Below are 26,494 nucleotides of genomic sequence, written 5' to 3'. Positions count from 1 at the left end.
CTCATGTTGGACATAATTATTAAAGGCTCACGGACTTCCAAAGTGGGCGAAATGCTGAGAGATAAAGCACAGCGTCCATAATGCCTAACAGGGGCAGAAAAAACACGGCCGCGAAATGAAAGTAAATAAACGCGGCCGCGAAATGAAAGCCTTTGATGCAGCAGGGGGCATAGCGGATCCCTTTGAAATGAAGCTGCTGGCGGCACCACGCTGGGGAAGCAACAGATGGCTGGCTTTGATGTGGTGATGCGAGGCAGGCAGGCAGGCAGGCGGATAGAAGCGCGTGCACGGGACACATGCACCTCTGGAAATCTGCATTTTTTTAGAGCTTAGTTTAGCTCTTAGTTTAGCCCCAATAGTCTCGTCCTATCCATTCCTTGCGGAATGGGATGAGCGAGACCATACATGCCAACATTTCAGAAGAGCAAAGAGGGAGATTTTTAAAACAAATCCGGAGAATGGGGCCTTGAATCGGGTTACTGTCATGTGTGGGCTTTGGAAGTGTGCTGCTGCAGGATCGGACATTTGAAATGCAAATGCACGTTCTTTTTCTTACCTTTCAGAAGCATGGAGCGCAATGGCAGGCAGAGAAAAGGTGATGCAAGTATTGAACACTGCCTGGCCTGGCACGTTGCTGGCAGTGCATTCACCCTCCCTCCCCCCAGCCCGCCCCTGAAACAGGGCACACACACAGCCGCCCGGAGTACTTCACAGGTCTTTAAAAGACCATGAGCTTGTTAATGAGGCTCAATTGGTTTTTCACCCCTCCTAGCCCCTGCATCGCCCCTCTGACTTTTTCTGGAAGAATTAGCACGTTACACAATACCAAGGCCTGTCAACTGAAAACCTTGAGGAATCGGCAGGGCTTTAAGTGGGGTGAAAAAACTGGGGGGGTCTCTCAAAGGGGCGTGGCCAGTGTAATTAGGGGCGTGGCTTTAAAACACGCTAAAAATCTGTGTTTAGCATAGTGTGCCGCCCGACTTGTATTTTTCTGTTTGTCATTTCATCCAGATATATGATACAAAAAGTAACATCATACCTACAACAAGTAAGAACTATTGGCTTTGTCAATGGTTATTAGTTGCATAAGATAAATAAGCTGCAACTATGGCTTGTTACATATAATATTGAAAAAGCTTCCAATTAAAGCCCTGGTGACCCACCACAATGTTGCTGCTCTTGCGTTTTAGAAAGAGAAGGGAAATCCAGAAAGAAAATGACACTTCAAAGGATTCCCCCCCCCACAACGCTCACCAGGCATGACGTCATGCCGTAACTTCTTCACTAGTGAGAAGTGAGCAGTGTGGGCAGCACACATCGACGTGCCTGCTGTCTCGAACCGGGTCTCTATTGGGCTGTTTTGCGCCCTAGCACTTTTTTAGGTTTTGCCTAGCCAATGCGTACGAAGTACGCATTGGCTAGGAAAAACTTAATGATATCTGTGTGTGGGGACTGGACCGTCCCCACTCTCGCATTGGCTAGCTCCATAAATGGAGGCTAGCCATTGGGAGAAGGCTCTGTCCGTCAATCTCGGACCAGATTCGGGGGCGTTCCCGAGAATTTTTGGCTTTTGGCTACGTCACGCTACGTCAGACGAAAGCCGGGAACGCCCCCGAATCTGTTCCGGCATTGCCGGCACCCGGAAGAAGTCCAGGTGAGTGCTTGCTTTTTTTTTTGCTTGCTTTTTTTTTTTGCCCGTTCCCACCCCCTCTCCCGCTCTCCGTTTCTCCGGATCCCGTTCCCGCCCCCCTCCCGCTGGTGCCCGTGCGGTTTTTTATGCATGTTCGGCTCGTCTTCCGGCCCCGTTCCCGGGGGCATTAATGCAATAGAAATGCAACTTGTTTGTTTAATGTAACGCACACGTCCTAACTTTGCGGACACCCACAAACATCCAGCAAAGCTCAGCCCACACTCTGGTAAGCAGCTAAATTACTCCCAGGTCAATCAGGAACAGGCGCTCTCCCCCCGGGTGCCAGGCTGGCCCCCCTGAGCCCCCCCATCCTCTCGCGCAGGATCTCCGCCACCGTTCAGCAGGTTCAGCGCGGCGTTAGTACCGCCGGCCATCATGGCTCCGGTGTTAGTGAAGGCAGACTAAAGGATAAACACTGCCGCCTGACAGGGCATAATTTGTAACGAAAGAAGTGCCGGTGCCCAGGCCGTGGCACTGCGCGCTCTCCCCCCGGGTGCCAGGCTGCCCCCCCTCGGCCCCCCCCATCCTCTCGCGCAGGATCTCCGCCACCGTTCAGCAGGTTCTGCGCGGCGTTAGTACCGCCGGCCGTCATAGCTCCGGTGTTAGTGAAGGCAGACTAAAGGATAAATACTGCCGCCTGACAGGGCTTAATTTGAAACTAAAGAAGTGCCGGTGCCCAAAGTGTTCTTGAGGGGCAGGCCGTTCTCGATCTCGTATTGATTCAGTTCCTTGCCTCATTCACTCACTGGCATACTCTCCTTGCCGTTTTAATTCACTTTGGCACGTTCATTTTCATCCTTGCTTTCCTCCTTTGGCACCGTTTCTCCCTCTCGTCCTCCTCCTTTCCTATGTTGATGCTTTTCTCTACTTTAAAAAACATATATTTTCTTTCTCTTTTGTGTCAATGTACGATAATAAAAGAAATAAGTCTCAGTCCCCGTAAATGAGCCGCCCGGCTCAAACTAAGCACCGATTCCAGCAGGTTCTAATGGTGAAGTGCCTTGGTGGCAAAACGCTCCTCTGGAGTTGTAAATCTGCTTGCCCGTTTGACCAGATTGTGTGATCCTGGGCATCCAGTCTCAACTTAAAGTGCCCCAGCTCTGTTCTCTTCCCACGCCAGCTCTTAGGAGCACACTAAGCCTCAGTATCAACATCTAAAGAAATCAACATAGAGGACTGTTGATGAGCAGTGCCCGCGTCAAACTGTAAGTGGAGACACAAGACGCGACTGGAAAGTCTTGCTGAGAAAATAGAGAATTTTCACAGTTCTACCCCTGCAGAAGCCCTCACACATGTTCATACTTATATCCTGAGTGCGACTGCTTTGACAACTTATTTCTGAGCCCCCCAACGTCTCCCCTCCCACATCATAATCGGTCCTCAACAGATGGTACCTGGTACCGATTGTGAAAAAACACCTATGCAGCCTCAGCACCATCTGGACTTGCCATCCTTTGGGTCAGGCATCATTAGGTTTCAGGCCAGCCAATGGGAATGCAGCTGCCCTCCAAAGGGGTAATTCAAGTGCCAGCCAGGAAGTAAATTGAACCACTGTTGATATGGTTGGAGGCTGGAAGGGAGCAAGTGGAGGCGGATTATGTACTTTGAGCAGGTGGAGTGGTGTTTACATATGTGACTGTGTTTCTACTTGGCGTTTATCAAACCAGCGAGTGCATTCTGGGTGCTGTAGTCATGGTTTAGTTTAGTTGGAACAGCTATCTTTGAAACAATTATATACCGAAGGAAAATGCTATTGGAAAACGTGTGTCCTTGGCGACTGCCATCTGGTAACCTCAGGGAAGAGTGGCTCATCAGTGTCCGTTCTCTCTATGTTCTTTCTTTGCTTTTTAGTATTTGCAATCGATACATGGATTTCCTACCGTATGTATGTTGCTTTTTATTAATGTTAATCGGAGGAACCTGAGTAAGTAATGTAGATGCTGCAGAAATCATTGTGCACCCCAGGATCGAAAGCTGATAATATTTAAATACTCTAATTCTGACATCTCTGCCCAAGATTTGAGAATGATGGCCTTCGGGATGCTTTGAATGGCATGAAGGAAATTAAGCAAGTGGGGATCCATCTCACCTCATACTGTGTTCATGCCACTAAGAGCTTGTGAGGGACTAGTTTCAGATACCCAATCTAGTCCCTTTTTATGTATTTAAATATAACGTTCCTTACTTGTGTGGTATATTCAAAATATGTCCAGTGAATTTTCATCCAACTAATTTGTATGTCCAGATGCTCTTCTGTCGCTTCTTTGATCACCTTGTCCCGCCTGCATGCCCAGTCTAAACATCAGATTGCCAAAATTCTACAATAACTTCCACGTCACATTCTGCATTTGTCAATTGAGTGGTCTTTAAGGCGTTCAGAGATTACAGATTTGCTAGTCCACCTCAATCAAATTTGAATCCAATAGTTGACTTTCCATTTTTTATTTTTTTTATTTATTTATGGCAAGCAGGTCAGGATAGGTTTGTGCCGTCCACCCCTCCTGCCACCTACGAATGCACCGTGAATAATGGTGTTTGTGTATACACTTTTGAGCGTACGAATACATGTGTGTACATACTTATGTGTGTATGTACTATGTGTATGCGCCTGTGTGTTTGTGCGCGTGTCTGTGCGGGTTTCTTCATGTGTGTACGTCTGTCTGCGCATTGTGTGGCTGAGTGAATGTGCCTGTGCGTTTCAGCTCGTCCGTCTGCATGTCTCTCTGCATATGTGTCTACGTGTTGAGTATCAGTGTGAGAGTGTGTATTGTGTGTGTGTGTCCGCCTGAGTGTGAAAAATTGTGCGTGCAGTGGGGCGGGCACACATTGCACAAGGGCTGTCGTGACGCCGTCGTGCCCCAAGAGGAGTGCACTATCCCAGGACACATTCTGTGTGTGTGGGGCTCGCAGTGTTTGGGGGGGGGGGGTCTCGCAGTGTGTGGGGGGCTCTGTGTGGCTGTGTGTGTGGGGGGCTCTGTGTGGGTGTGTCTGTGGAGGGCTCTGTGTGTGTGTGGGGGGGCTCTCTGGGTGTTTGTGTGTGGCATTTGCGAGAGATTAAGCTATTGGCATTGTAAATGACAATGCCATTTATTTATGTTAAAAAAATATATATAAATAAAAATAATGTCAAGAGCAATACCAATAGCTCTAACTTTAACAAAGGCAAAACCATTGCATTGTAAATGCTTGTTTCAGGACTGCAGTGACAGCAAACAGCTGTCACTGCAGTCCAGAAAAAAACACAGACCGCCTGTGCCAGGGCTCAAAACAGAGCCCGATAGAGACCCGTTTCGAGCCCCCCTTAAAAAAAAACTGCCGGTGCTCAGACCCCTTGAGACCCGGCCCACTTAAAGCCCTGGGAAACGGATTTTTGCTTGCAGGAATCGGGAGGCGGGAGACTAGCCCTCAAATCGGTAGTCTCACGCCTGAATCGGGAGGGTTGGCAAGTCTAGCGAGACCTAAAAGCCATGTGCATTTGCATTTCTAATATCCGATCCTGCCTCAGCAGATTTGCAAACCCCATATATGACAGTAACCTGATTACGGCCCCAATAGAAGTCACTGGTACTGGGGAAAATATTCTCCCGATTTTTTTTATTCTTTTTAAACTCTCCCACTACATTTCGAATACAACTGTTGTTTCTGAGATTTCCTAGTTTTCACTGCAACTGTTTTACTTTCCTCCCACGAGAAAGGCTAAAAAAACAAGTCTCCGCATTTTTTCACAATCATCTGATGATTTGCACTATATCTGACCAGGGCTCAAGTCGGGGTACCACGCGGGTGGACGGCGTCCCCCCACTTATTTTAACTTATTTCACCGGGTGGACGCCATCCCCCTTGCAAAGATGACCTTGCTGAGGAATAGAGTGTATTCTTGCCAAAAAGTTGCTCAGAGTTTATTTCAGACAGCATGAACTCGCATTCTCAACGGAAGTTAGGAGCCCCTAATGTCACCGAAGTGATTTACAGAAAAGTAATAACTGCAATAAACAAAACGAAATATTCTGACAGTGGCCAGGGCATTCTGGCGGAGCCGGCAGAAACGATGCTTGCATTCATTTTGACTAGGAAAACAGCAGGGCACCTCGGGTGACCCGAAGCGGAGGAGAGCCTATGTATGGGGAATGTCGTGCTTCTGACTCGGGCTCTATGCGCCTCTCAAAGGCATAAGTGGCCTCTTTCAGGCGACTTTGATGTAACAACCGCTGCGTCTTCATGCTCTATGTTGTTTTTACCTCTCGTGACGTCACTTCCGACCGTGCCGTCACTCTATGTCTTTGAGCGTCCCCCCACTTCTATGTTTTTAGCTTTCGTGATGTCACTTTCTGTCATGACGTCACTTCCTGTTTTTGAGCGTCCCCCCACTTCTTTATTTAGGACTTGTGCCCTGTATCTGACTGATATGCACTGTACTTCTATTGAGAACGTAATCATGTGAGGCTACGTCTTGGTTAAGGGTTATTCCTCTAATGATGATCGGGCAGCAGACTGTTGGCCGACACAAAAGCTGGCAGTGGTGCGGTGAAGAAACATATCTGCCCTAGACTACATTTCCCCTGCCGATCACCTGCTCGACTCCGTTAGGTTTTGCAGACACTACCATGGTTCAACAATCAAACAGTTAACGCCTTACTGGGAACCTACATACAGTTTAACTCCCGGGCTTCCGTTACACACCGCAACAATTGACTAGTACAAAATGGCTGCTCCGTTTACTATTATTAGTCTTCCGACCGCAGCGCCGTGTTCATTGGTCGCATGCTGCAACCAGTGATTCAGCTCGGAATTACGCATGCGCTCTACCAGTTTTGGTTGGCGGGAAACTAGAAGCTGATTTGTCGTTTTCAGGTAAAAATACTTACAATATAGTTAGTCTTGATGTAGTTATAGCAAGAAACAAGGAAGAACTGTTGTAGGGGGAACTTGCTGGAAGGGAGCTCTATGGAAACTTTAATAGTAGGGCAGCTGCGCCTAAGATCAATGGGCTTAAAGGGGGCGGGGTAAAGGGCCGGCATCTCTGATATCTAGCATATTGGGAGTAGGGGTGAAGGAAGGGTAGGTTCGCTCTCTGGTATTTGGAGTGGAGCTGGGAATGGGGTACAAGTGCTCGCACCACTCGTTTCAAGAGGGGGGTGGGCAGTCCCCACTACCACTCCAGACAAAGCAGCATCTCGGTCCCTCGTTGAAGGAAGACAGCAAGCACCTCGCTATACCTCTCACCAATATTCAAGTTTGGAGGCGCCAAATGTCGTGCAAGTGTTCTGGAACTCAGCACTATATATAGGAGGACTCCCTACTTTCCTGTGAAGATGCTGCGTAACTCCTGCACGTTAGAGAGGAGGCCATAGTGACATTGGTCTCAAGCCAGACGTTCTCAATCAGGCACACATCAAACAGTTTAGCTGGTAATACCTAGTGAAGTGGACAAAAACCCCTTGTGGCGGCGAGGTGTAATGGGTGCCGAAACAAAAGTCCATTCCTCTATTCCAGTATGCCGCTAATTTGGCCATTAATTAAATTTGCAGCGTAGGGTGTAGGAACAAATAGCAAGCTACCGCCATTGCTCTTACCCCGCTTCACTGAAAATGAGACGAAAAATAGGAATACATTTGTTGATTTTATCATTGCTACCGCTAAACTTATTCAGTGTTAAAACATTCAAAACATGGTGCCGCATTTCCCTGTGACGTTTTGTGTTCTCCGTTTGACAAATCTGGTCATGCGTGCGAATATTTGGGGTACTTTGCCTAACAGGAGGATTTCTGGGGCTACAGGTGTTGTGGGAAAAAGCGTTTTTCAGTATGTCAAAAAGTGTTGTGACTGAGTACAATGAGATTATTGCATTGGATGTGTATTTCTTGGTGGATATATTTGCGCTATTGGTATAGTGCGAACATTGGCAAAAAAAAGGCAGCAGAGCGCTTTACAGGATCAAAGGCAAGCATACCGTCAGCAAGTGATGGGAGATGTCGCTGGTTATTGGATTGTGATTGCTTTGTGATTAAATATTCTTTAAATAGGTGTGACGTCAACTCTTTCATAAAGTGGACTTGATTTGGGGGCAGTCAATATGAGTTTTCAAATGTTGCTCAAGATCCTGGATTCGTATATGGAAAAAGGCTTGTTGCCTTTTTTCCCTTCACTTGCTTAGTTTCCGGTTTGTTGGTTACCAGACTTTAGGTGTGCCCCGCGCCACCAGAGATGGTGAGTGCTCCTGCAAAGATAAGTGGAGGTGCCATTCATTATGGTTTCGTAAATGATTCAGACCCTTTACCTCTGTGGTGTGTCTGTACACTGAACTACTTCTCCATTTGCTGTAGGCCACTATAGTGTGATTTGGTCATGGTAGAGCTACATGTGTTTTGCAAATTCTATGAACCGGTGATTGTCAAAAGGCTTCAGCCATTCGTCGGTTTTCAGCAGTAGGGGTCTTTCCAGGGTTATGAATACCTGGCCTAATGCTGACGCGATGATGTTGGCTGATGTCATTTTCTGAACTTCTTAAATGAAAATCTTCAGCCATTCACGATGACCAGGATGTGTCGTCATCTGCCAACTGTAGAACTAAAAAAAAAAAGGATTAAGAAAAAAAACACTCTTGCATGTATTAAAGCCATTACTGCATGGTGATGATTGGACCCTTTACTGGTGCTGTTGCCAAAGCTTGGTCTCAGTTTCAGCTGCTCGTTGTCTGATGTATGCAAGTCTCAATTTCGAGCAGGTAATTTTTGGCTTGTGTACAGCTTTGGGTTTTTCTATTCCTCGTTTACTTTCTTGTGTCAAACCCACAAATGAATGCCAGATTATCTACAGTGCCACAGTTCAGATACCTAATGTTCTCTGTAGCAATTGAAACCTTGCTGTCTAATGTCGAGCAGTGATGAAGGACGTTTCTGCCTTAAGGGCTCCTGTGTGACTGGGATTTCTGAAGTCTTCTCTCCGTGCATTGTCTACTTCATAGCTTTCCAAACTTTTCATGTTGGTGACACACCTTTTAGTCAATCTTCATCTTGCGACACGATAACGTGAGCAAGCGCAGCTCGCGAGCCCAAATCACCTAAAGGCGGTTCCGGGGGGGGGGGGTTCTCCCCTGAGAAAAGTTTGAAAAAATAGTGGGCAAAAGGTGGATTTTCAAGCAAATTTGAGAAAGCAGGAAGGTTAATAAAGCAATTGTGAATCTGTTCTAACAAAGACAGTGACTGGCAAAAGTGGGTGTAAGCAAGGTTAGGTTTGTGCCTGAAATAAGAATATAATCATGCACACATTGACACATGCCCCAGTGATTTACGGCACAAAAAGGGCGGGTGCACGCACTGCCAACCCTTTCAACCATGCACAAAGTCCGCCTACTGCCTTGCTGAATATGAGTTACCCCTTGCCACCTGCACCCCTTCGAATCGCCACAATAAAAAAATACATTTAACATGAAAAAGTCAATCTTAGAAAACATGTTTCACCTATAGCCCATTTAAAATATTTTCATGCATACCGTACCACAGAAGTGGGTACCTGGGGTATGTAAACGAGTCTCTCATATCTCCCCCAAATACTCTACTTACAGTGCTGGAGTATGTAAATGTCTCCCATACCACCCCCTCATACTCTGCCACAAACGTGCATAAATATACAGACAAAGGATGATTGACACATTCAAAAAACAAACATACAATCACATGCATAGAAATATGTGACTTTCCAGACTCAAGCACACACTCTCTCACACACACACATACACACACACTCACACTCGCACACAAACACACACAGAGATGACCCAAAGAAGCGACGGCATGGTGAACACAAATTCTCAGACAAGCGCATACACAAAAGCTTGCACTCTCCTAGACACATAGGGCAATTGACTAAACACACAATGCTGAAACGAGACAAACTCTCCGGGAGCACCCCAAAACATAACCGGAAGCACCTGCACATTTGACAGTAAACCCTCAAGTAACTGAAACCATGTCTGCCCTGCTAGATGTTTCAAATACAACTGGCTTTAAACTCGCACACAGCTGTGAAAAAACACGCAAAACAAATGCAGAAACCCTCACAGGCAGACAAACACACTCAACAACTTGCACACAAAGAAAAAGCTTCGGAATAAAAAAAAACAGGAAGGCAAATAAATGCAGGTTGAAAAGCCTAAACATGAATGTAACCAGACATGGTTCCAGGAGCACACAGTACAAAAAGAGAGGTCCAGGTCTACAAATGGATGGCAACATGACCTGGGAGGCAGCTCTAAGATACTGTGTGTACTATAGATGGCTGACTCTGTGTAATACCACAGTAGTGACATTATTGGAGGACTGTAATATCCCCTTGCACATGTTTTGTTTCCTTCTCCCGCCTTGTTTTCTTCTTTGTATAGTCATTTGTAATTCTAAAAACGTGTAATTTGGAGACCGAACCTCAGAATGCTGAACTTGAAAACCATGAGGCCTGCTGCACTAGACAGCAGGAGGCCTGCTGAGCAGTGAAAGCATTAAACAGGAGCAAACAGTCAGAGGCAGGGGTCTTGTGCACGTAGAGTAGAGTCTGAGCCATGCGGTTAATACTGCCAAATCTGAGGTGTGCTGAACACAGAGTTTGAGGCCTGGGCGCACTGTATGCTGACGGAAAGCCTGCTACACACAAACATCCATCCTCATGTAGGCAGAGTCTGAGAGATGAGGTTTGAGGCATGCTATCCATGGACACGGACACAAGCCTCCTTCCTGCATACAGCATTGCGCACAGCTACACTGTGCACAAAGACACAAGCCTCCTGCACACACACAGCATTGCGCACAGCTACACCGTTCTCACAGACTCAAGCTTCCTGCACGCATACAGCATCACACAGCTGCAGACTCTGTGGTGCCTACTGCTACACATAGAACAACAGTGCATATAATACACAGACAGTAAGCAGGCCTGCTGCAAAAAAGCAGCGCAATGACTACTGGACAGTTTGAGGTTGTCTGCACAAGGGGTAGAAGGGCTCACTGAAAAAGCCAAACTTTAAACTCCAGCAAACAGAGCACATTAACAAACGCAGTGGGTCAGGTCAGGGAAGGAAAATGGAAACAAGCCAATTCTATTTCTTTATATCGCATATTTATTTGCCATTTGCACACAGTTGTTGCAGGTTTTAATGACCAAACAAAGTTTACTACTACTAAAAATGAGTGCATTTGCACTAAGACACAGAATAGGGGCAAATGCAAACAGAAGGCACATAACATTGGGCGATACCCACAGAAAACCTTGCACACACAAATCAACACAGACAACTATGCACACAGGCCAACAGGTGTAACGGCATAAGCAGATGTCTATGCATTCGCTGAAAACAAACACAAATACACATTGAGTCACATTCAACAGAAGTAGGATTGTACAAGATGGATGCACAGGCGGGCTGAATAGATACATGGATGAAAGGGGTAGGGCTGCCTCAATGGATGGCTTAAGTGAGAGGGCAGATAAAAAGCATGGTGATGATGCGTAAAAGATATCGGTGTGTGTTTGGGAGGATGGGTGTGCTGAGGGGAGGGGGCAGACGTATGTAAAAGGGTGCGTGCATGGTTGAAAAAATAAATGCTCTGCTCTAATAAATACATGAAATGGCTAACCTAAATCGATGCTATTTTCCAGTAAAATGTTTGCCCAAGACAGAATGAAATGCACACGCAATGGCAATCTGTGAAGATCATCTGGCCCCGCCAAATGTCCTTTGCTTGCTGCACAGATCACTGGCATGTAAAACCCTTCAGAGGTAATAATGCCTCTTTTGACCCCCAAGGCCTTTGTTAAGGCAATGGCAGCATTGTACCACCCCCATATAACGGCATCCATACTATGCCCCTTGAGCTCCTACCTGGGGCTGCCGAGCAAGCACTTCTGCTGCAACACTTTTGTGACTGCCACATAAGGCATCATGCACTCACGCCACGCTCTCTAAAATCATGGCATCCACTCAGTCACACAGACAAACACATACAAACGAGTACCCCTCACCTGCACAAAGGAGCGGATGTACAGACACAATCATGTGTCAAATAAACCCTGTGTTCATACAATCCATGTGCAGTACATTAGTAACCTCCGCGATATGGCTACTGTCACAATCGCACATAACTAAAACCATGAAGTGTGTAATTATCCTCACTCTACGGAAAGTTTTAAAATATCGAAAATGTACCTTACCTGTGCGTCTGGGCTCCTTGGTCACTGTGTCGCAAAGGGTACAAGGCCGTGCACACAGCTCACGCTCGCATAACGCTTCTCCTTCCTCCGCGTACGCCGTACTGCGTCACTGAAGGCAGAAGCCCAAGAGAGCATTCACCCTAATCTTCCCGCATCGTCGCGCGACACACCCAGGCATGGGAGGCGACACAGTGCTGTATCGCGACACACACTTTGGAAAGCCCTGGTCTACTTGCTTCTGAGGCCATTTAAAAACTTGCTTGGAGCTGTCTTTTATGCTAATTGGTCTAATGTGTCTACATTCTGAAGCATATGTATTAAAATGAACAGTTGCACAGTTTGACATGCTCTCTCTTCTCGTGGAATAGGGGATTTTGAATTGCCTGAGAGAATCTCTTGGGTTGGTCACCCCGTCTGGCGTATCACTTAATAACCTTAAAGCTGTAATTTTAGCGTCTGTGCTGTGAAAATAGTTTGTTGCATTGAGAATAAGTGAGTAGTTTGTAGGCCGACTCCATTGCAAATTTTTGACTTGAAAATTTGATTCACAACAAATCTAAACCAGCGATATCAGAGAAGGGTAAAACAAAGTAAATTTTTTTCTCTGCCCAAGGATGCTGAACCAGTAGAAGATAGTTCCAACCCAACACTTGTGTTGACTTCTGTGTAGAAGCTTGAGAGATTATAGCCAATAACAACTGAGCCAAAAACTGACACTGACTTCAAACCCAAAGCACACTCTCCAAACCCAAAGCACACTCTCATGACCTAATTGCAAAACAAAGAACAAAACTGAGATGCAGTGTCAAATAATATGGGCATGTTCAGCAAGCAGTTGATGTCAATTAGAATATTGGAAACAAAAAAAATAAAATGCTTTTGGCAGGGAATAAGTGCCTTTGAAAGAAGGCCCCATTTAGTCTAAAGGGCAACACAGTTCCTCCTATAACTGTTTCTAATGATATTTCTCTGCATTTTATCGCTTGCTCTAGAAAGGAGTATAAGAAGGGAGAACTTAACAGTCCTAATGCTCCATGTGGCTCATGATGGAAACTACCTTTAAGAACAGAAAATACTTAACCGTGACTGTCTTTTGTCATTAAATGGAAAATGTTTTTCTTGTGGGAATATTTACTTAAGACATTTTAAGAATTAGCTTTGTGTAGAATTTAAAAGGCAATTAGAATTACAAGAATAGTCTTTTATTAAAACATAGTCTCTGATTCGGTATTAAAGTTGTAAGCAAACTTAACTAAAAATACATTTACAAACACATTTTAATTAGTTATTTTGGGGAAAAAATGCCTAACCACAAAGATGTGGACCACTGTGATTTGATCAAGTATGAAGTGTGGGTGTTTGGCAGCAAAGGATGATTCAATTCAATTGTATTATTATGATATGGAACTCAAAGAGGTCCACATAAAATAGTTACATTTTTCATTAAAAAGAAAAGCAATACATTCAATATAAATTATATGAAATTCTGAAATACAAGAGGAAACCAATCGACATACAATTTTACTCTACTTTAGTCAAAGTATGGCCCATAGACAGAGAAAGTGCAAACGTACAAGCTAATCAATTAAACATTATAACGGAAAACTAAATAAAGTTATTAAATACAAAAACAAGTAGTAACATTTTTTTACGGTGCAATTCTAATGCAGTACTTGTATTTGCGCATTACATCCTGCATTGTAAGCAAAATTAGTACAGTAATTCTATTTTATTCAATGTAAAGTGTTAGGGACCTAAAATGCTGTATTCCACAAAATCATAACCAAATACAATTACTCTAAAATTATAAAAATTCAAACCATTCCAAAAAGTATTTTAAAATTGTTTTTAAAAATTTGCAAATATTTGTGCAGACTATTTTTCACGCTGGCACATAAAGACAATTCCGGGCCTCTGCTACCTTAGTTATGTTATACTTTAAAAACATTGGTCTTAGCAATTGGTGCCAGAACGAGTGAAGGTAACATGATTTAAGTTTTGAACACAGTTCCCATAAAGATCATAAAATCTCTCCTCCCTTTCTATTCCCTCCCAAGATCAGTAATAATTCTTAGTGGAAGCAGATTCAACCTCAATAACAAAACAGTTCTGCGCACACCATGGGGGAGGTTACTTAGTACATACTTAAAATATATTTTTTTACCAAATACTACTCTCCAATATTATTTAGTTCCGGGCATGCTGAGCACACAACACGATATCTATTTTCCAGCTCACTTCATAAATAGTTTTTTTCCTATCACATTTATTTAAGGAGAGCTTCAGGAAGAGGTGCCGTCTCACTCTGACCAATTCTAAACATATCTAGAGCTTTCATATAGTGAAAAAGTTTGTATTTCAGTGCAGCTCGAATGGAACCAGGTTCGCAATTCAGTAAGCTAATCCCCCACCTTAAAACAGCCGCCATAGCAAATGTATTCGTAGACCGAACCCTAATTCAAGCTGAAGAGTGAATGGTATGGTTGGAAAATTCAAATTACAATTCGGGGGCCAGATTCACCCTTCAACCATCTAAAAAAAGTACCAATGCCGTTCCATTACCTCACAGGCTTAACTCGGTGAAGGCGGAATCTTATAAACTGCCAATACATGGGCAAAATGCCTTTGCTCACAACACTTATATAATCTGGATATAGCCTAGTTTTGAGATAAAGCCTTACTTTTATACTGACTAATATGATCCTTATTCAGGCAATTATGAGCAAACATTCTGCCTAAATGTGGATACAACTCTACTGCTCCCAGCTTGTCATCCCCCCCCCCCCCCCAAGGTGTCCAGCTCTGCAAGGTAGGTCATGGATGTAAAGGAAGCAAAGCAGGGGCACAAGTAAGCACCCCTGTGTCTCTACCTTGCTGGAGAGACCCTGATTCCTGCCCATCCGAACCTAAGTCCAAGTTGAAGAGTGCAAAGCGACAACCTGAGCAAGTGCGCAGGGATCCCCAATACAATCGGTTTCCTCCACAGCGTCCCACGGTCAACCCTATTGAATGCTGTGGAGAAACAATAAAGGCAGATTATAAGGCCATTCCTTTACCCAAAGGATACGTATCTATCAATGTTTGGAGGGCAGCGATAATATCTAAGGTTTCACAATTTTTGTGAAAACCAGCTTGCTCCACAGGAACAAAGTTGTTACCAAATGCCCAATCTTGGAGGTGAAGGAGAATACTATTGGCAAACAATTTGCCAGTCATGTCCAAATTGCATTCTGCCTAAAACTAGCAGGAGAAGTTTTGGAAGCCTTTTTAGGGCTCTGCCTACATCCCACGAAGTGGGTGTGGCTTAAGAGTCCTTTTCTGAGGAGTTCCAAAATCTAACCTACGAGTTCCAGAGAAGCGCGTGAATTTTGTTTGTTATTTATGGCAGCTGCATGGCAATTGGCCCTCGCATTGCTGTGTTTTTACAAGCCATAGGCTGTTGAGTTGCTCCGCTTCCTGCATATTCCGTGCGGACACGCGCAGCAGAAGGCTATATTTCATCAATTACCAGCTGTCGGGGGCCGCGGTAATTGAAGCCAGATGCTCGACGCGCATTCACCTCTTTTCAGTTACTTTTTTTTCCAGCTGTATGTGCACGCATGCTGGCTCCCTGCCAAAGCTTGTGGGCCCGTGGTAATTGAAGCCAGATGCCGGGCGCGCGTGCCCCATTCTTTTCTGTGTGCTCTCGTAGCCAGGCCCCCTCGCAGCGCAGACGTGCCTCCACGACCCCTCCCGCTCTTCGCCGTGCATTTTTCAGATGCCTCCGGCTACTCTCTGCTCTTCGGTCGCAGACCCGACGAGTGCCCCGACAGGCGCGTGGAAGAGGCTCGAGGACTTCAAAGCATGCAATTTAAGTATGATGTCAGGCCAGGCAACACATTTCTGGCATTGCTTCAGTATGCTCTGTCTTCAGAAACACGCTTCAAGATTAAGGATGTCTTTCCATATTTATGGGGATGTTTTAAGTTGATCCCCCGTAGAGCCCTCTAAATAAATTTGCTGCAAAAGACTAAGCAGAACGCACTGCCAGCCCCGGTTGAGCTTTTGTGTGTGTGAAAGCGCACATTCCTTTCCAAAACAGATGTGTTGGGAAATGCTTCCCCGCTAGCAGGGGGCGGAGAAAACTCAGGGACGGCGCTTCGCACTTACTCTAGGTGAGGACGTGCGGGTGAGTGAAGAAGTGTACATTAGGCACACTCATTTGACGATGCGCTACAGAAATAGTACTTATCCTTTTACACTGCACCACAGCTAAGGATTGAAGGTGATCAATCCTGCGCCACGAGAGATAACCCCCGTTTTAAACAGTGCGTGAGGAGATGTAGTGTCTGCCAATTTTCTGTCCAGAAGGTGCTGTCTCAGTTCCACAAAGCAGTTGGTGGATAAGTGTTCATATGCGATGAAGTAAATTAGTCCTTCAAAAGTAGTCACCTTGCTGCCCTTGATCCACCCTTCCAAGGCCCGGCTGTAGAAATTCCCATATTCTACCCAGGTGGTGCCGGGGATCTTTTTGCAGTCTCTAAACCGTTGCCGGTACATCTCCGGGGTGAGCCCATATCGGGATAGCAGGGCATCCTTCATATGGGTGTAGGAGTTCATGACGGTGGAGGGCAGGTCCAGCATGGTGTCTCTTCCCTCACTGAGGAAGGGGCCCCACAATCCGGCCCCCCAATCCTTCTCGGGCACTCGGTGGGAGGTCATGGCGACCTCGTACGCTTTGAACCACTTCTGGATGTCATCCCCCTTGTAATACTCTTTCACTACGTCCTTCGGTATGTGCACTCTGGCTTCCACTGGGGAAGGGGCTTCTCGGTTCCCCGGGGGTCGGGCGTCTTCGCTTCTGGCTTTGAGTTCCAGTTCTTTCAAGCTGCGCTCATGTTTGAGCTGGAGTTTCTTCCCTTCATGCTCCCTCTGGAGCTTCTTTTCCTCCAGTTCTCCTTGCAGCCGTAATTGTTCTACGGCCAGTTTCTCTTCGGCCAACTTGAGTTCTCCTTCCATTTTAAGACGTGCCAGCTCTAGCTCGTGGCTTCGGTTGCGTTCTCGGTCTGTCAGCTCCTTCGGTGACAGACCTCTCTCCACGCTGGGACTCCGTGTCAGGGAGTCGGTCCTCTCGCTTTCCTGGCCGCGGGTTTCGGTCTGCGGCCCTCCCTCTCTGCCATCTCCTACTGGTGGGGGGGAGGAGGGCCCCGGCCTCCACCCAGGCTGTCAGGGCTTTTTGGTAGTCTTCTTTGGTGCTTAAACCAGTGGTAGCGATGTGGAAGTCTTTGCAGAATTGTTTCAATTCTCGGTGGGTATATTCTTCCAGAAGGTCCTTTTGGAATGTGGGCTTTTCGCTTGATCCGGTGAGACTCATGATTGTTCTTCGTTCAGGTAGTGTCAGTCGTTTTACTGCACGATCTCTAGACGTAGGCTCTTATCCTGTCGCTTGCCACCCATGTTGGAAGGGGCGATCCCAGAGGGCCAGGCTATGCTCTCCCGACCACTCCGTGACCCACCTCTCCCACAAGTACTGCAGAGTCTTAACATGAGGTCCTCGCCGGGGAGGACTTCGAGTCTAGGATCGTACACACTGAGCTCACACCACACTTATGAACGGACAACACACTGTAGGTTTCAATAAGCAAGTTCTTTATCAACAGTAAAAGGAATCCGCATTCGTATTTACAAGCAATCGAGGGATTGTAAAGTCTCAGGGATTCGGGAAGAGGGAAGCGGGACAGTCTGAATCTTTAGGCCAGTACGAAGCGTACCCTGCGCACAGCTTTCAATCCTCGAGCCGGGGGATACGGAAGATGATGATAGTACTGGTTGCTGCACTCACTTCAGGACGAATCCGTTCGTGTTGGTAGCGTCGATGGTCCAGCCGGACCAGAGTACTCCTCGAGCCGTGACGAGGTCAGCAGGGCATGATCCAGAGGTTAGTTCTTGAGGAGCAGCGACCACGTCAGCAGGGCTCAGGATGTTCCACGAAGGTCTTTAGTGTTCAAGATCGAGCCGCGACGAGGTCAGCAGGACTCCGATGTTCTAGTTCCGTCTTTACGAGGATGAGCCGCGACAGCGTCAGCAGGGCTCGAAGAGTTTGAAGGTTGTTTCCCCCAAGGGTTAAGCCGCGATCAGATCAGCAGGGCCCTCTTGTCCAGGATACAACTGCCCGTTAGTTGTTGGGCGGGCCTTGATATAGTCCAGTGGCCCTTTGATGTCCGGACCCTCGCAGGCGGAGGTCTCATGCCTTGGGGGCTGGTCGTTGGAGAGGTCCGTCGGTTGGCCCTTTGATCCCTTTGAAGATGCGTCCGGGAATTCCCAGACACCCAGCAGGGTCTGGAGCCAGCTCTCGGGGAGGCCAGAGGTGCGATCAAAACCGGCCCACAGGGGGAGGCCAGAGGTGTGAGAGAAACCAGTCTCTCAGGGGAGGCCGGAGGTGCAATCGAAACTCCCTGTCTTATCTCACTCGGGGAGCCCTTTACCCCCCAGCTAGGACTGGCGCGTCTGGAGCCTAAGTTTCGCTGGGGCCGGGGTCAGGCAAGGCCCAGGGAGTCAGGGACCTCGGGAAGGGAAAATGGCGGTCGGGGCCCTGTGAGGTGATGCAGGTTCTGGGCGCTCGGGCCTGGAAGGAGGATGGTGGAATGCGGGGCTGGTCGTCGGTTGGTGGGGTCGTGTAGGGAGTTTGGGTGGGCAGGGAACGGGACGACCAGGGGCTTCTGGGTGCAGCGCTAGGCTAACTGGGTGCTGAGGAACGGGGGAGAACCATGCCACGAGGCCAGGTTCAACAGAGAGTGAGTGCAGAAAGAGTGCGAGAGTGACTGTGAGTGCAGAGTGAGTGCGAGAGTGACTGTGAGTGCAGAGTGAGTGCGAGAGTGACTGTGACTGTGAGTGCAAAGTGAGTGAGAGAGTGAGTGTGAGAGCGACAGTGAGTGCAGCGCGACAGTGAGTGCAGCGCGACAGTGAGTGCAGCGCGACAGTGAGTGCAGCGCGACAGTGAGTGCAGCGCGACAGTGAGTGCAGCGTGACAGTGAGTGCAGCGTGACAGTGAGTGCAGAGTGAGTGCCAGAGTGACTGTGAGTGCAGAGTGAGTGCCAGAGTGACTGTGAGTGCAGAGTGAGTGCCAGGGTCACCGTGAGTGCAGAGTGAGTGCCAGGGTCACCGTGAGTGCAGAGTGAGTGCCAGGGTCACCGTGAGTGCAGAGTGAGTGCCAGAGTCACCGTGAGTGCAGAGTGAGTGCCAGAGTCACCGTGAGTGCAGAGTGAGTGCCAGAGTCACCGTGAGTGCAGAGTGAGTGCCAGAGTCACCGTGAGTGCAGAGTGAGTGCCAGAGTGACTGTGAGTGCAGAGTGACTGTTCCAGAGAGAGCAGGGTATGCTTGTGCGCTTACACGGTGCACCGACACACATGAGCTAAAACAAAGAACAGCTGAACACATGTCTTGTTACACAAGGTTCCAAAACACAAATGTAGGTTACGCTATGATTAATTCAACAAAACTCACGCTATATACGGCTGAAAAATAGCATAAGGCGAGGATAATGAAATTCAACAGTACTTCGAAAGCATGGCTTACATTACAAACAAAGTCTTGCAGTTGCCCATTGTAAATGACAATGCCATTTATTTAACGATTAAGCTATTGGCAGTGTAAATGACAATGCCATTTATTTATGATTTAAAAAAAAAAAGAAATTTCATGAGCAATGCCAATAGCTCTACCTTTAATAATGCCGAGACCATTGCATTGTAAATGCTTGTTATATAGACGCACAACAACTCTAACCTTCCAGGAGGATGGTATAGCCCTATACATATACTTTTGGGACACCAGACACAAAAACGAAGCCAATCCAGAAATCACTTGTATGATAAGTTATTGGGAGTTCATCCTGGCCAATCGTCCGGAGAATCATGCACCCCTAATGAAACTCTCTATCTCCTCACAAGAGGGTGGGCCATATACGTTTGAAGAGGGAGGCTCATCACTCGACTCCCAACAACCACCCTTAATTATAATTGATGGCATATAACTGCGAGTTGTATTGGGTCCACTCTGCATCAGATATAGGGATGGCCTCAGCCTTTTATTCTAGAAACACAATATTCCTCTATTAATGGTCAGCATTTATGCAAGTCACCAGAGAGGGTGTTTTCTCTCAACTTAGTCAATTTCTGGTCCTCCTCCGTTCAGTTATCTTCAGTCTAGTTCTCACCTGCATTAGCCAGTTAATTTCCCTTTGCCTCAAAAGAGACAACTGCTTAAATTGTTTCATTAGTAGTGAGTTTATATCACGATTTACCTTCTTTAACTCCCAAGTGAGAACTACAGAGGATTTAACACCAGTATTACTAGTTTTACTCCCAAACGATCGAAACGAGAACAGTTGGTCTTCAAACCAGGCAATAGGTTTCTTTAGTGAAGTAACAGAAGGGTCTGAATTCACTAATTTTTACATGAGCAGCTAGGTTAATCGTATTACTATTTGACCAGAATGTACCCCCTTTTGTTTTATTATAAACAATGGGGTAGTATCTAGAATTTCAACTCGGGCACTTTTAGCTCCAAGTCACAATCCACCGAGAGAATACTATGATCGCTTATATCCGCCCTCAGTACCTCAAATTGGTAGCAGGCGCTAAACATTTGGTAAGATACCACCATGTAAGCAGCTAATGATTGCCCTCGAGAGGAGTGGAAGATGAGAGAAGCTGGTGAGTTCTTCGAAAGCCTGCCATTTAGAGCGATAAAGTAATTAGATCGCGTGCAATCCAGAAAGCATAAGCCTTGCCTATCTGATCTAATATTACCAGGCAAAACACCCTCTACAATACGCCACACCTCTCCCAACTCTGTATTTCCAAAAGTCAGAGAAGAACAGTTCGAGATTTAGGCTTTAAAATCTCCTAAAAAGATTCAGTGTACCTCCTACTGAGACATTTTTATTGTGTGCAAAAGAAAACATAGACTCCACATAAGAACCACACAACCTCACAGGAGGTATATACACATTTATCAACAGAAAGGATGCATAAGGCCTTCCAATCACATTACACAGGGCTAACTTTAAGAAAATAGAAAGTTTTGAAGGATAAACAAATATCTTTGGATTCCAATTTATACTACTATTAAGTAGAATGGCTCTACCTCCACTGGCATGACTTTTTACCGTGGGTTTTGCTGTACAAGAATAGACAGAATAATTATATTTAAAATCGGAGAATGTCCAGGTTTCCTGTAAACAAATCATCAGTGTCCAAAACGTCATTAAAAAGTTTAGCTTGGACTTAGACTGTCCCAGACCTGCCATGTTCCAGGAAAGGATTTTACCCAAAGGGGTACCTCTGCTACACCATGGGGCTACCTTATCCTCCTTCCTAAATTCCCTGACCCGCTGGTCCTCATATCCCACAACATTTATCACTATCCTTCCCATATCTTTACCAATTGAGATTGTGATATCCTTCAGGTTTACAAACCACTACTACTATGTGAACCTTGGGAGAGCTTTTGGGTGCCCAATCCTGCACTATCACACTTAAGATCACTTCAAACTGTAAAACATCTCAGGAAAAGGTCCACATTGACCAGGATTAACATTACAACGACCCTAGAACTAAACGTGACCGTAGACATGGAGCAAGAGAATGCACATACACCTGGTCAATAATCCTGCTTGACAACAGACACAGGTCCTCGATCTCTAATAGGAGCTCCAGGATAAAACTTCTATTCAGAGGGCCCAGTTCACTGTCAAACAAGGAAACAAAATTCAACGTATTAGAAAGATGGCCACAACCAAGTCCTTTACCAGGAATATCATACCTTGACCCTGCCCCTTAATTAAGCGGCTCTGCTAATGGAATAAAAGGAGAAAGTTCCCTTTTAAGGGTCCTCATAAATTTGGGCACAGAACATAAAGAAGACAATTCTCCATGAGGGGGGGGGGGGGCTAAAGTAGGTCTTATAAGGGCCCACTCCGCCTCTTGGGGGACTCCAAAACCCTCTTCATAGATTCTCACTAATTTCATTTGGCCAGCCCCGATTATTATGGAGAATTACTCCCATATCCTTGGGCCCCTTCCCCAGCCGATGGAAGTCTAGAATTGGTCGTTCTAGTATGTGAGGAGTGGCGGACATGCTTATTGCTTCTAGAGACTTAAGCTCCTGACCTAAACAAGAGACAGCATTTTCTGGCCCTTCTTTTCGAAGCTGAACAACGGGGGCGGAGTCTTCTAAAACATTGGAGAACCCGAGTTTTTTTTAGACTTACATTTCATGATATGCCAGATCCTTTTCTTTCCCTTCTGGCGTTTGATCAATTACAACCCTGGGGGACCCCTTCACAGAGAATCACTATCACGGTAAGCCCTTAATAAATTAGCACCAGAAGGGGAGACCTCCTGCAAGACTGCAACCCCAGGGGTAATCGGAGTCACTTTTTTAAATATCAGAAAAACAGAAAGAGGATTCTCAATCACATTTGTGCTTTTGGCAACATAACACAGTTCTTCAGATACACGATTTAAAGAAGATAAACTGGGCATGTTGTCAGTCTCTATAATAGCCTCTTAGTTCCTGTTAGATTTTCCACAGGGATTGGCCCCAAGTCCGCCATAATCACTGGCCTGAATTCCAATTTCTGCCACCCTTCTTTTTCCACTAGATTAGTCTGGGAGGCCTGAGATTTCATTTCAGTGCCCCTTTTTCGGGCATAAACCAAAGGAAATTAGGTGCTGCACTCCCATTAAAATTGGGGACAACCCATCCAACACTTGATCAGAGTTAGCAACTGATCTGTGCAGCAGAGCCATAATGATGATAAAATATTCTCTACACATATTAAAATATTGGAGGGGACCCCCCTTCCAGATTAAGTGGCTGCATACATACTTGGTACCTTATGGGCAGAGATAGAACTCAATTCAAAGAAGAATTCATTGAGGCCATATAGGAAACCCCTGAAGATGGCTTACTACTATATAAAGCCGGTAATGATTGAAGACTGGGTAAACAATCCAGATGCAGGCTCCAGATGAAGTCCAGGGTAATCGGAGACTTTAGCTTGACCTCCCTAATCCGATTCTTGTCAATAAGAGCGGCAATGTCTGGCATGTTATAGTCCTCCACTGCACCAAGGTTACTGTCTCACAAATCAACACCGAGCCCCCCCCCACCCCTCCATGAGGTACTGCAGGAGTCTCTTTAGGTGGCAACATTTCCGACCCAAGAGCCACAATATGACCACTGAATGGGACACCAGGTGGCGCCATGAGATTATTGGAACTGGACCCAAGATCTATCTTGATGCCAACAGTACCAGCAGTGCTCGTCTTGAATGCAGCCTCAATGTCCATTTCTTCTATTACTTTCACCATACTACACAATTTATTGGACTGGTGTAAAGGGTCAGCTGGTGCTGAACCACAGGCAACACTACTGACTTGATGCAAAGCAGTGCCCTGGGACAAAACTGTAACCAATGTTGTCGTCTTCATTATTTGCATCTGACATAATCTTCAGTCACCGTTTCCCTACCCCGCTCCATCTCTTTGAGAATAGGTTCAGCAGAGGGATTAGACTTCCGAAGTTACAGATGGTACTGTGGCTTTTTCTGCCTCATAGTTTTTTCAGTTTTTAAAGGTGTAGAAGAACTAGTAGAGGTTACAGTTGCTCCAGAAAAGGAGATTGTGCGACCTGAGTGCAGACACCTAGATGGCATCTTGCAAAAGTGTCCACACACATCTCCCAGTGACCAGCTCCTCCACTTCTTCCTCCTGTGACTCTGCAACTCTGTAACTGAAGTAATTCCCTTCCGGTTTGTCTAGCTCTCCTGGCGACAAACCTTATGATGGGAGCCCAGACGAACGGCAACTGTCGTGATATTGCCTATAATAGATCTTATTGCTTATACTTGGTAATTTGTCATAGTGTCGATGGCTGATATTTGCCAACAATAATTATTGAAATTACTCCAAATCATGTCTATCTTCTCATGTCTGAAAGCCGTCTATAAAAGTGCGGATAGTGCTTAAAGTACTGAAGAATAAAGTGCTATGTATATATAATTATCTCCTCTTTATGTTTTTGACGTTCAAAGGTGCAAATAAAATAGCACCAGGTAGGTAGCATCAATGCAAGGTAACTGATGGACTCAATTTCCTGAATGACTGTACAATTCCCTCAAGCTGTTGATTAAGGATCGCTATATCAATATTGATCATGTAGCCAAGAATTTTATAGAAAAGAAATGTTTCATATGTTTTAAATTCTTATTAAATGTCAATATATTATTTCAGCGAATTGACTCTGTCCGCTCACATAGCATTCTTGAACTGACCTGTGGATCTGTCGTTTTATTCTCCCCTTTGCTCACCGGACCAGCTCGCCTCCCCACTCGCTCGCACTCGCTGGTGGGAGCGCTTTCTGCAGTCGGCAGAAGCACACACTGCTCCCAGCGGAGTGCGCTGTGGGTTGAGGCTTGAGGGGGTAATAATTGGAACTACTCCGTCCGGGGGACTGCGAGGACCAGCAATCCCTGAACTAGCGCAGCTGGTGCCTCTTCCCCCGGCGGCCACGCCCCTCACCTTCAGCCTATTTACTTTTCGCGACACCCGCTCCGCGGGTGCAGCTCCCATAGCATTCTTGAACTGACCTGTGGATCTGTCGTTTTATTCTCCCCTTTGCTCACCGGACCAGCTCGCCTCCCCACTCGCTCGCACTCGCTGGTGGGAGCGCTCTCTGCAGTCGGCAGAAGCACACACTGCTCCCAGCGGAGTGCGCTGTGGGTTGAGGCTTGAGGGGGTAATAATTGGAACTACTCTGTCCGGGGGACTGCGAGGACCAGCAATCCCTGAACTAGCGCAGCTGGTGCCTCTTCCCCCGGCGGCCACGCCCCTCACCTTCAGCCTATTTACTTTTCGCGACACCCGCTCCGCGGGTGCCGCTCACATAGCATTCTTGAACTGACCTGTGGATCTGTCGTTTTATTCTCCCCTTTGCTCACCGGACCAGCTCGCCTCCCCACTCGCTCGCACTCGCTGGTGGGAGCGCTCTCTGCAGTCGGCAGAAGCACACACTGCTCCCAGCGGAGTGCGCTGTGGGTTGAGGCTTGAGGGGGTAATAATTGGAACTACTCCGTCCGGGGGACTGCGAGGACCAGCAATCCCTGAACTAGCGCAGCTGGTGCCTCTTCCCCCGGCGGCCACGCCCCTCACCTTCAGCCTATTTACTTTTCGCGACACCCGCTCCGCGGGTGCCGCTCACATAGCATTCTTGAACTGACCTGTGGATCTGTCGTTTTATTCTCCCCTTTGCTCACCGGACCAGCTCGCCTCCCCACTCGCTCGCACTCGCTGGTGGGAGCGCTCTCTGCAGTCGGCAGAAGCACACACTGCTCCCAGCGGAGTGCGCTGTGGGTTGAGGCTTGAGGGGGTAATAATTGGAACTACTCCGTCCGGGGGACTGCGAGGACCAGCAATCCCTGAACTAGCGCAGCTGGTGCCTCTTCCCCCGGCGGCCACGCCCACCGCCTTCACGGTTATTAGTGTCTGGCTCCTCCCCGCGACGCGGGACGGAGCACGGGGCGAAGCCCGGGCCAAGGGCGGGCCCGTTTAAGCCCGTTCAAGACTGGGCAAGACTGGACTGGGCCACCCTATTTGGTTTTTGGTTTTAATTACTCAATCGGCCCTCTATATTGTACTGCTTTTTAGCTGAAGTATGTCCCCGAGGGGCACCAGAAGCAACAAAGCCCTCCGAACGGCCCAAACCACCGGCCCAATTGACCAATTCATCGCCGAGGCAAATGATGCCATAAATCAGGGCGTACTTCTTTTGGAGCGAAGGGTTTCTCAGGATTTGAACGCTGCTAAGCGTTCCTCACTGGGCTTATTGGCGACGGTCAAATCCCCAGGTAACCCTCCAGCTCCAGTTATACTTTTAGCTAATCATGCCGATCCTTTTTTAGTTCCAGCTACAGTGGACTTATCAGTCTCTCTTGAATTTTCAGCCCTCCAGCAATCCCAATTATCCCAGTCACTGGAGCAAACCCCGGCTCTTTTTAATAGTCCGAGCAGGGCTGACCCTATCCCCACTGTCATACGGGGAATTAGGGAGGGCGCGATTCCCCAGAATAAAAAGACGAAAAAGATCCCCCGCCATATTAGGAGTCCGCAGCTCAATAACCACTCTCAAATCGGGTCTCCAATAACTCCGCATCCTAATCCACATCTAATTTCTGTTCCCCACTCTCTCAATCAAGCAGTCCCCCCGCCCACTGAAGGGGCCCGTACCCCTATTGTCACCCAAAATACTTCCCCTTCACCACTCATTTTTAGCCCCCATCCTAGTACCAGTTCTATTGCAGATTCTAGTAGTTGTCCCTCTGAGTTTAATAATGAACTTCTCGATAGCATTGGGGCACTATTTAAATCCTATCTCCAGCCGTTCGAACATATTCTTACCAACATAGCGAAGCAGTTAGACGTGCTATCGTCTTCACTAAAATCTTCCCCAGGGCTTCCAATTGCCCAAACCCTAGTCACCAAACCTACCCCGAAAAATTCTAGTAATAGGGCCCCGGCAAACAGTCGCTCGGCCACAGCAGTTAATAGTTCTACTACAGCA

General features: G+C 46.8%; 1 protein-coding gene across 1 annotated transcript in view; it reads left to right on the top strand.

The window, feature by feature from the left end:
- Window positions 1-6,433: 6,433 nt before the first annotated feature.
- The window catches only part of CHEK1 (checkpoint kinase 1), a 188,031-nt gene continuing 167,970 nt past the window's right edge, over window positions 6,434-26,494 (top strand). Inside the window, exon 1 of the mRNA XM_078682330.1 lies at window positions 6,434-6,541. The gene's annotated coding sequence lies outside the window, so the exon portion shown is untranslated. The remainder of the gene's footprint in view (window positions 6,542-26,494) is intronic.

This window comes from Lissotriton helveticus, chromosome 3_1 (genome assembly GCF_964261635.1).
Source record: "Lissotriton helveticus chromosome 3_1, aLisHel1.1, whole genome shotgun sequence".
NCBI lineage: Eukaryota > Metazoa > Chordata > Amphibia > Caudata > Salamandridae > Lissotriton > Lissotriton helveticus.
The sequence above is the reverse complement of the archived record's forward strand: the minus strand, read 5'-3'. Positions and strand labels throughout refer to the sequence as shown.